The following is an 11,354-nucleotide window of genomic DNA, read 5'->3' as shown; positions in this document are numbered from 1 at the left end:
ACTTTGCTTTTGTGACCAGGACAGTGATATTTTGAAATGTGCCTATTTTCAACGAGAAAATGCGGAGTGCATTAGTGTCATTCCTTCACGTAAAGTCCTGGTCACAAAAGCAACGTTTGTGGGGGATAATAGCCATTTTCTATACTGTTTGAGGCATAACCAATTAGAAAACAACACTTACTACCCAAGAACAAAAATCGTGTTACATAGTGAATTATTCACCTCCAAACTTTCATTCAGCTCGTTAACCCTCAAACACTATAGTCTCGCACATTGGCCACCCACTTTTTTAGGCGCTACTCGACAACAGCACTTGCCCCAACACTCTTGAAGGCTATGCCGCGTGAGAGGAGGATACCTTTGTCAATAGCAATCTGACGCTCACATCTCAAACCAAAAGTCCAAAACGGGGAAGGGAAATTACTCAGAAACTCGTTTTGTCAGATTCGCTCACATCCCTTCCGGAAAATAAAAAAACCACAGCCCTTTCCCCCCACCACCCACCACCTGGCCACCACACAGATCATTAACTCTACCTCTATGCACGAAGACTTGCCTCCTCGCCCGCGTCCAGATGATTACACTGGTCAACAAAAACAATCATTTTTTTCTGGCCTGGACTTTTGCAGCTGTTTTAGACTGATTTCAGGGTGCTGATTCCAAATCTGGTCTCAGATTTGCTCTATCACATCTATTTTTATGCTATAGGCATACCCCATTTTCATTGATTTTACCCGAAATTAACTCTGTCACTTATGATTGCAAGTTGTTGCGAGTCAGTGACTGCTTTAGTGTTAAAATATGGTGCTGTATTTTTAGGATATTGTGTTTATAATATCATTTTATGTAGATATCCACATTTATTTAATATTTTTCTTCTGCAGTTTTTATTAAAAATGCAATATTTGATATCTCAAAAAACTGATGCCAGATTTGGAATCAGCACCCCAAAATTACATTAAAACCGTTGGAATACCTTATGCCAGAAAAAGTGTGTTAACCAGTGTTAGTAATCCTCAAACTTTCATTCAGATCAGTGTAACACGTCGGCTTCGTTCAGCTCGTTAACCCCCATCACTAATCATCGTACACGATGTATAAACCTCACTCACACACGGACCATTAACGTCACTCACGTTTAAAAAAAACAACTTAAACACAGGTCTACATCTTCTTGGTTCTTTCGGTAAAGTCACGTAGAATGGAAATAATAAAATTATAAATTAAAACTTTGTAAAATAATTCTCACGACGTTTCGGCCACAACGCAAGCAGCCGTCCTCAGGTGAAGACCAGGTCTGTCGGGGAGACAGCGTTTGAATGAAAAAAGGTCTACAATCAACATCTCAAGATTTTTGCTTGAAAATTTGCTTCGGCGGAGCTGATAGGGACATTGGAGGAAATTCCACATTCCCACGTCGATTTGTTGACTGCCCACGAAGTGGTAGGCATTTTATCGATATTGGAGCAAATGGTAATGGTTATGACGGTTGTGGTAGTGATGCAATGTTGCTTGTGTTGTTGATGGTGATTATGGTTGTGGAATATTGGGATGACAGTGGATGAATAATAATGCACATGAGTGTGGTAACGAGGATGTACTTCAATGATGCCGGAGTGAATCTTGAATCTTGATTCACTACAGCAGCTCGTTTGATCTCGGAAGCTAAGCAGGTTTGAGCCTGGTCTAGTGCATGTGACCCATTCCATGTCTCTACACATGGATGGGAGACGTGCACTTGCCGTGTAGGCTTGAGCCGACAGGAGTGAACAGGAGATGGCAATGGAGCAATGGATTCTTGAATCCATTTGCATGGAGCTGTTGAACGTTCATCTTCTTGGTTCTTTGTTTCGGCTAAGGGCCGAACTTCGGATTGAACAAAAGAAAAACTGAATTTCGGGAATTCGTATCATTTTAACTATGTACGCACGGGCCAAACGCGTGTTTGTCTTCGTGAAAACAAAAGTCATTTATGGATGGCCCTATAGGTGCTCGCAAACAGCACTTGCCCCAACAGTCATTTGCGCCACTTGCGCTCCGAATCCGGCGACCCCAAGTCGGGCACCGATTCACGTAAATAAGCGAATATTTCGACCGGTCCTGGGCCCTTTACCTAGGTCGACTCAGCCTCAAATTAGTATCTGATGTGCTTTGTAAACATCATCTGCACTGTAGAGACAAAGGCGGCCGTTTGCAGTGACGATCCGTGATAGGTATTTTTGTTGGTCCCATTTTGTGAATATAGGTTCCACCTGAAGACGGAAGCTTGTGTTGCCTCCGAAACGTCGTGATTTTTATTTTATTTTTATTTTATTTTACTTTTATAAATTTTTATTTTTTTACCTACGTGACTTTACCGAAAAAAACCTAAGAATATGAATGTGGATATAGGTGTTAAGGTGTGTACCATGGGAATTATATAACGTAGGCGAGTATGTACCATGTGAGTGTGTGTTTGTGTGTTGCATAAGCGTATTAATGTGTGCATGTGTGCGTCTTTGGGAGGAGAGTGGTGGCGCAGTGGTTAGCGCACTGCACTCCAAACCCGGGTTCGATTCTCGCTCACGGTGACGGGTATCTGAACCGGTCCTGGGCGTCCCCTACGTCGACTCAGCCTTACAATGAGTACCTGGTGCGGTGTGTAAACATCGTTACTGTGGTGTGGGCTCTGACGTGCTATGCCGGTCTTCTTCATAGCTGCTACTCGCTCACGTAATTCCCCCCCACCAGTCCGTTAACGTGGATACGGGGATTTTTTTTGCGTGTCTTTGTTTGACGTATGTAGTATGTGTTTGACTGTAGTGTATGCGTGTGTATGCGGGGGTACGTGTGTATGTGTACTGTGTGTGTGCGTGTCATGCGAGTCTTTGTACGTATATGTGTGAATGGATGCTTGCTTATTGTTAACAGTACTTGCCACAAACGTGTTTTGAAGCTATACGGGGGATCTTTGTATTTATGGTGTGTGTGTGTGTGTGGGAGCGGTGGTGCAGTGGTGGGCACGCTGCGTAACGATCCTGGCGTACCCGAATTAGATTCCCGCTCACGGCCACCGACGCCAAAGGCCAAAATCTCTCCCCTAGGTCGACTCAGCCTGAAAACGATGCGATGTGTAAACAATTGCTTGGGAGACAATGGCTTGCTGGTGGTGATGCTGTCCACACCACCGCCTCGTGGCCCGTTGCCGGCATTCATAGGTGCGGTTCGCTAACAGCACTTGCCCCAACAGTCTGTCAAGGCTACACGGGGGATCTTTGCCTTGTGTGTTTGTGTGTGGGCGGTTGTGCCCTGCCCCATTGAGGGAAATTCCCTTTTTTTTTCAAACAACTGACAAGGTCTCTATCTGGCTTTGTGTTAATCTCAGTGCTCGACTCACTCACTCGCGTGCACACTCACTCACGCACTTGCATTCACATCCGTATATACACTCACTCACATGTACAATCACTCACTCGCATGGACGCTCACAGACACACTCACGCAAACCTTCACTCACATGCACACTTACTCATACATTCACTCACAAATACACTCACTCATACATTCACTCACAAATACACTCACTCATACATTCACTCATACATTCACTCACAAATACACTCACTCATACATTCACTCACAAGTACACTCACTCATACATTCACTCATACATTCACTCACAAGTACACTCACTCATATATTCACTCACAAGTACAATCACTCATACATTCACTCACAAATACACTCACTCATACATTCACTCACAAATACACTCACTCATACATTCACTCACAAATACACTCACTCATACATTCACTCACAAATACACTCACTCATACATTCACTCACATGTACACTCACTCATACATTCACTCACAAATACACTCACTCATACATTCACTCACATGTACACTCACTCATACATTCACTCACAAGTACACTCACTCATTTATTCACTCACAAGTACACTCACTCATACATTTACTCACAAATACACCCACTCATACATTCACTCACATGTACACTCACTCATACATTCACTCACAAGTACACTCACTCATACATTCACTCACAAATACACTCACTCATACATTCACTCACAAGTACACTCACTCATACATTCACTCACAAGTACACTCACTCATACATTCACTCACAAATACACTCACTCATACATTCACTCACAAATACACTCACTCATACATTCACTCACAAATACACTCACTCATACATTCACTCACAAGTACACTCACTCATACATTCACTCACATGTACACTCACTCATACATTCACTCACAAGTACACTCACTCATTTATTCACTCACAAGTACACTCACTCATACAATTACTCACAAATACACCCACTCATACATTCACTCACATGTACACTCACTCATACATTCACTCACAAGTACACTCACTCATACATTCACTCACAAATACACTCACTCATACATTCACTCACAAGTACACTCACTCATACATTCACTCACAAGTACACTCACTCATACATTCACTCACAAGTACACTCACTCATACATTCACTCACATGTACACTCACTCATACATTCACTCACAAATACACTCACTCATACATTCACTCACAAGTACACTCACTCATACATTCACTCACAAATACACTCACTCATACATTCACTCACAAGTACACTCACTCATACATTCACTCACAAATACACTCACTCATACATTCACTCACAAATACACTCACTCATACATTCACTCACAAATACACTCACTCATACATTCACTCACAAGTACACTCACTCATACATTCACTCACAAATACACTCACTCATACATTCACTCACAAATACACTCACTCATACATTCACTCACAAGTACACTCACTCATACATTCACTCACAAATACACTCACTCATACATTCACTCACAAGTACACTCACTCATACATTCACTCACAAATACACTCACTCATACATTCACTCACAAATACACTCACTCATACATTCACTCACAAATACACTCACTCATACATTCACTTACAAATACACCCACTCATACATTCACTCACATGTACACTCACTCATACATTCACTCACAAGTACACTCACTCATACATTCACTCACAAGTACAATCACTCATACATTCACTCACAAATACACTCACTCATACATTCACTCACAAATACACTCACTCATACATTCACTCACAAATACACTCACTCATACATTCACTCACATGTACACTCACTCATACATTCACTCACAAATACACTCACTCATACATTCACTCACATGTACACTCACTCATACATTCACTCACAAGTACACTCACTCATACATTCACTCACAAATACACTCACTCATGTACACTCACTCGCATGTACACTAACTTACTCGCATGTACACTCAAACAGACACTCACCTATATACTCACTCACATGTACACTCATTCACATATACATTCACTCACATGTACAAAGACACATACACTCACATGAACACTCACATGTACACTCACTCACATATACACTCACCCACATGTACACTCACTCACATGTAATACACTCAGATATTGACTCACTCACTCGCTCACACGTCCACCACTTACTCAACCACTCACCCATTCAGCCTCTCACTCCACCACACGAACCCTTCGTTCCACCAAGCCGCACATCTCTCGATTCCTTCCAAAACGGGAAGTTGTCTCGGCTCATCCTGTGGATCTATCGTCGAATACTCGTGAAGAAGATGCCCTCCCTTGTCGGTGGTTACACGAGGTGGGGTGTGTGTGGGGGGGGGGGGGGTTTGGTTGCCTCCGAAGCTCAACACGTGGATGATGATGCTGATGATGGTGGTGAACAAGACGAGATGGAGCAGTAGGACATCGATGTTTGAGACAGCCACGGACGAAGCTGGTTTCGCCGCGGTGGCTGGGTGGGGGAGGGTGGTGGTGGAGGGTGGACATCGTTGGAGGGACACTCGGCCCCAATGGGCGGATGGAGACCGCCGAGGACGTGAGGCTCACGACATCTCAGCGCTCACCAGGTGAGGAGTGTCACGCGAGGCCCCGGAGTGCGAGTGACAGTTCCGATGATGCGGCCCCATTGGCGACGGTTACGACGACGTTGAGAACGACTCAATGGACGTTCGACTTTGTTTTATTCTAGTTCCACCACCCCCCCCCACCCCCCACGTCTCTCGTTTGTAGCTTTGCCCCTTGTCCATTAGTCCACCGCTTCTGTTGCTACCCAGTTATATTCTTGTTGGGCGTGATGGCAGTAGCAGCAGCAGTGTGGTTAACGAGCTCGATTGGTCAATATTGAGGTCTGCTCCTGGCCACGGTAGAGGGCTTCAAGCAGCGAGAGAGAGAGAGAGAGTTCGTGTCGTGTCGCTCCTCCTCCTGCGTTGAAGGTGCGCAAACCACAATGGGTTTACTCTGCGGTCAATATCTTGGGTTGCGTGTCCACATGCGTACTGCCGTGGCTTGCCTTCAATAGATCTCTACGTATCAGAGTCTCTGTGTATCTCTGTGGTCTTCTACGTACGTGGTCTCTATGGGTTTGCTATACGGTCCATTGTTTGGGTCGTATGACCACAATCGCGCTGTAATGTGGCTTGTCAACACATCTGTATAAGAACGGGAGACACAGCAGAGCCTCACCATTCTGGCGAATTGCCCGATGATGCTGGATGCAATTACCAGCGAAACGTCGTGCTACTCAAATTGTAAATGTTGTGGCTTCAACACACCGGTGGGCTAAAGCAGTGAACTAATTGTCTTTTGTCAACGTGACACTTTTTTACTAATTGGCCGTGTCGGGTGGTGGAGGGTTACGACACATTTATAAATAACGCGATCTAAACCCAAAAACGTTGATTATGAACATCTGTATGGGTCTCTACGAGTCTAGATGAGACTTTGTATGTACGTGGACATCTCTGTGTGTCTCTGTGTGTTTACTGTAGTATGTGGTCCATAGTTTGAGTTGAGTGGCCACAATCGGACCACCGTGGATTGCGTCGTTATCGTTGCAACTCACGAAGGCTCGGCCCGGTTCATGGTGGTCTGATGATGCGATTGATCGATTGATGGTGACACCGGTGTGAGCGGGAGTGGGTGAGTAGGCGAGTGAGAGGGCGAGTGAGTGAATTGGTGAGTGGGTTGATGGTTGACCCAGTGCCTAGTCAAGGAGGGCGTGCGATGTTTGGGAGTTTCGAACGAGGTGTGTGTTAGGTGGTTGGGTGGAAGGGTGTTGAACCCCTACGCGTGGTCGCACCATCTGTTAGGAGGTCCGTTTATCGACACGTCAAACACAACCAAATAGCGTCTCCTCGACGTAGCGGACGTCACTCACTTGAACCCAGCCTCGTCACCAAAATGTGGAACTTGGCTCTAACGTTGACCCAACGTTGGCATGTTTACCGGGGCGTTGTGTCATTAGCGCCAAGGCTTGATGTCGCGTGGGGCATTCGCTAGCTCCCCCACCCCAGGCCCTTTGACCCCTGCCCCCTGTGATAGTGACCTTGACAACAACAATCACGACGACTTCGACGTTTAAGACGCGAGTCAAAGGCGTGGACATATTTTCCGGACATGAGCCCCGGACAGTTCCGGCTAAAAATGAAGCCCCCCTCACCCCCACCACCACCACCACCCCCCCCCTTTCTCATTTACATAATAGTAATATTTTTTATTGATTAGTTTGCGATAGTCGATAATCGATTTCTACACGCGATTGGTTGAGCCGCGTGACTGAGATAGGGGGTAGCTACGTAGCGCCACCCGTCTTGAGATCGCAAACATTGGCGACGCATTTCGATTTAAAGCTTTCGTGACTGCAGGGATTCATCTTCTTGGTTCTTTCGTTAAAGTCACGTAAAAGGGAAATAATAAAATAATAAAAATAAAACATTATAAAATTATTCTCACGACGTTTCGGCCACAACGCAAGCAGCCGTCCTCAGGTGAAGAATTAATTTAATATTCACCGGAAACAATACAGAATGTGTTTATCATCTTTATTATTAATGTAAGACCCAGTTTCTTTTAAAAACATTGACATTTCTCGAGATTTTATTGTATGGTAGGAGGGTATTTGCAGTTAAATTTCGATCTAAAGCTTTCGTGACTGCAGGGATTCATCTTCTTATTTCCATTCTACGTGACTTTACCGAAAGAACCAAGAAGATGTATTTGCAGTTCTTTAGAAACTCCTTTTTTGTTGTCCACATAATGCACGGGCTTGATACGCGGTGGTTTGGTTGCTGCAGCTCTTTGCTATGAAAGTTTCCCTCCCTTTATTACTGCTAAGCCTACATAATACACGAGCACAACATGACTTTGAGACCCCCCCCCCCCACCACCTACACATTCCACAAGTAGTGACTAATCCCATATCTGCATTTGTCATCAATATAATAAATTCCTCTGTTCATATGTAAACTCCTTTGTCAAGGTTCTCTGCTCCTCCGACCCAGCTTAAAAATACGCTGCCAAACTTAGCGGTACTCTTAGTTCTTTCGGTAAAGTCACCATGTAGGTAAAAAATGAAATTAAAATTAATAAAAATAAAACAATAAAAATCACGACGTTTCGGAGGCAACACAAGCTTCCGTTTTTTTTTCCACCTGAAGACGGAAGCTTGTGTTGCCTCCGAAACGTCGTGATTTTTATCGTTTTATTTTTATTAATTTTAATTTCATTTTTTACCTACATGGTGACTTTACCCAAAGAACTAAGAGTATGAATCCTTGCAGTCACGAAAGCTTCAAATCTAAGCTTAGCGGTGTTCGTTAGGACGCTGTCTTTCCGACAGCCCTGTTCTTCACCTGAGGACGGCTGCTTGCGTTGTGGCCGAAACGTCGTGAGAATTGTATCTTATTATGTTCTATTCTTTATTATTTTATTATTTCCCTTCTACGTGACTTTACCGAAAGAACCAAGAATATTAATCCGTGCAGTCACGAAAGCTTTAAATCGAAATCTCTCGAGATATTTATGGTACCCGTCTGGGACTCAAACCTGCGTCCTATTATTTATCATTCCTGTTTATATGATCCCAACTCGGGGGTTGATTTCTCACGGAATACTGTATTTTCTGGGGGTCCCCACACCGCCCCGAACCCCCACCACCCTAGCGAGTATTTTCCGGAGCTCAGACCGGGACAGCTCCAACTTTTTATTCAGCCCATCCCAACTCTTGAGTAATTCGTTGTAACAGGAATCGAAAGCAATAGATTCTAACACGCGATTCCCATTCGACTTTACTCTGGAATCGATTCGTCGACACCTGCCTGTTAAACCGATATACAGTGACAACATTGTCATCGAACTTTGGACGGACTGATAATTATATTTACACATGCTTACCTAGTTAAGCCTCACTGAGTCTCAAGACCCCTTTTCTAATCAATTTAAACCTTGTTTTATTTTACCACTGGGCTATGAAGCTCTCTTTCGGCCACGTAACTCAACAAAAGTGGCTTCTCATCACGTGGAAATTCAGAGCAGACAAATACTGTAAACGCATGTTTCTAAACGTGGAGGGAAAACAATCGAAGCACCCGGAGAAAAATCCACCCGACCACGGGGAGAGTGACACGCAAACTCCAAATATACAACAGCAGGCGTCAGGGTCAGGATCAGGGTCAAACCCACGACCTCCTGTATACCATGCGATGTAGTTAACATCTCATAGCCACCGTGATGATGATGAGAGAGAGACACGCAAACTACAAATATACAACAGCAGGCGTCAGGGTCAGGATCAGGTTCACACCCACGACCTCCTGTATACCATGCGATGTAGTTAACATCTCATAGCCACCGTGATGATGATGAGAGAGAGGCACGCAAACTACGAATATACAACAGCAGGCGTCAGGGTCAGGATCAGGGTCAAACCCACGACCTCCTGTATACCATGCGAAGTAGTTAACATCTCCTAGCCACCGTGATGATGATGAGAGAGAGACACGCAAACTACAAATATACAACAGCAGGCGTCAGGGTCAGGATCAGGGTCACACCCACGACCTCCTGTATACCATGCGATGTAGTTAACATCTCATAGCCACCGTGATGATGATGAGAGAGAGACACGCAAACTACAAATATACAGCAGCAGGCGTCAGGGTCAGGATCAGGGTCACACCCACGACCTCCTGTATACCATGCGATGTAGTTAACATCTCATAGCCACCGTGATGATGATGATGAGAGAGAGACACGCAAACTACAAATATACAACAGCAGGCGTCAGGGTCAGAATCAGGGTCACACCCACGACCTCCTATATACCATGCGAAGTAGTTAACATCTCCTAGCCACCCAATGGTCCTGCCACAATTTTTCGCAGGAGGGAGCGATATTGTTGCCGCTGTGGGGTTGTATTTTTATTTCTCCAATTAAAAGTCATTTTGTGGCCGAATTTTGACCATGACGACCTCGCACAATGGCCTAACCACTCTTGCGAATAAGTGCTCACTGTGTGAAGCAGATGGCCCCGTAGTTTGTTTTTTACTGCAGTATTAAACAGGGCGGCCGCTGCCATTCGAACTGCTAACTTCCGTGCAACGAGCGGACGAACGCTCAGACAGGCACGTCACACGCACAATGACCGCGCACGCATTCACCATGTTAACACCTTTATTTAAAAAATATATATGTACAACGTAGAAAGAATGTACAACGGATTTTGATAATGTACACCAGGAATTTCCCACGGTCCGATTATGTTTTTCTGAAAAAATATATATTTCATTTACAATTTACATCCCGTGCTGTCAAACCACTGCTGGATGAAGGCTTCACCCCAACGACTACCCGTGTGTCGATCACCGGGGGGGGGGCTGTTTGACCATACTTCACCACGCTGGTCAGTGGAGGCGTTTTAGTGGAGTGGGTAGGTGAGTATATAGCAGTCCAGAATGTCGAACTCGGGCCGCCAAGGATGCATCGTGGAGTGCGCTAACCACTGCGCCAGCACTCCCCACTACTGAGCGATTAATTTTCGTGTCGGCTTGTTTTCAACAAGACGTGAATCACCGTGGTTAAACCACCGTGCGTAGATATTAGAATCCTTGACCGTTTATTGCATTCGCATTCCGGCGACCAAAATAATCCGCGAGGCTCAACCATGACACGTGGCGATGCGGCTGTCAGCCCCTCCCCTTCTTCCATCGTTCACGCCCACTTTTACATAGGCACGCCTACTCAACCACTAGCTCTCTTTCATAGCAAATCGTTTGCGTGTGATGAGAACAAGGACCTTGGACAAATCGTCCTGTGTTTTTGTTTGGTTGTGCGCCACTCTCAACCATCACCGAATCATTACCTTGAATGCAACATCTTACCTCGTAGTCGGGAAAGGTTTATGATGGCACCTCGG

Source organism: Lethenteron reissneri, chromosome 10 (assembly GCF_015708825.2).
Source record: "Lethenteron reissneri isolate LAM-NWPU_2019-01 chromosome 10, ASM1570882v1, whole genome shotgun sequence".
NCBI classification, from domain to species: domain Eukaryota; kingdom Metazoa; phylum Chordata; class Hyperoartia; order Petromyzontiformes; family Petromyzontidae; genus Lethenteron; species Lethenteron reissneri.
This window is presented reverse-complemented; position numbering follows the sequence as displayed.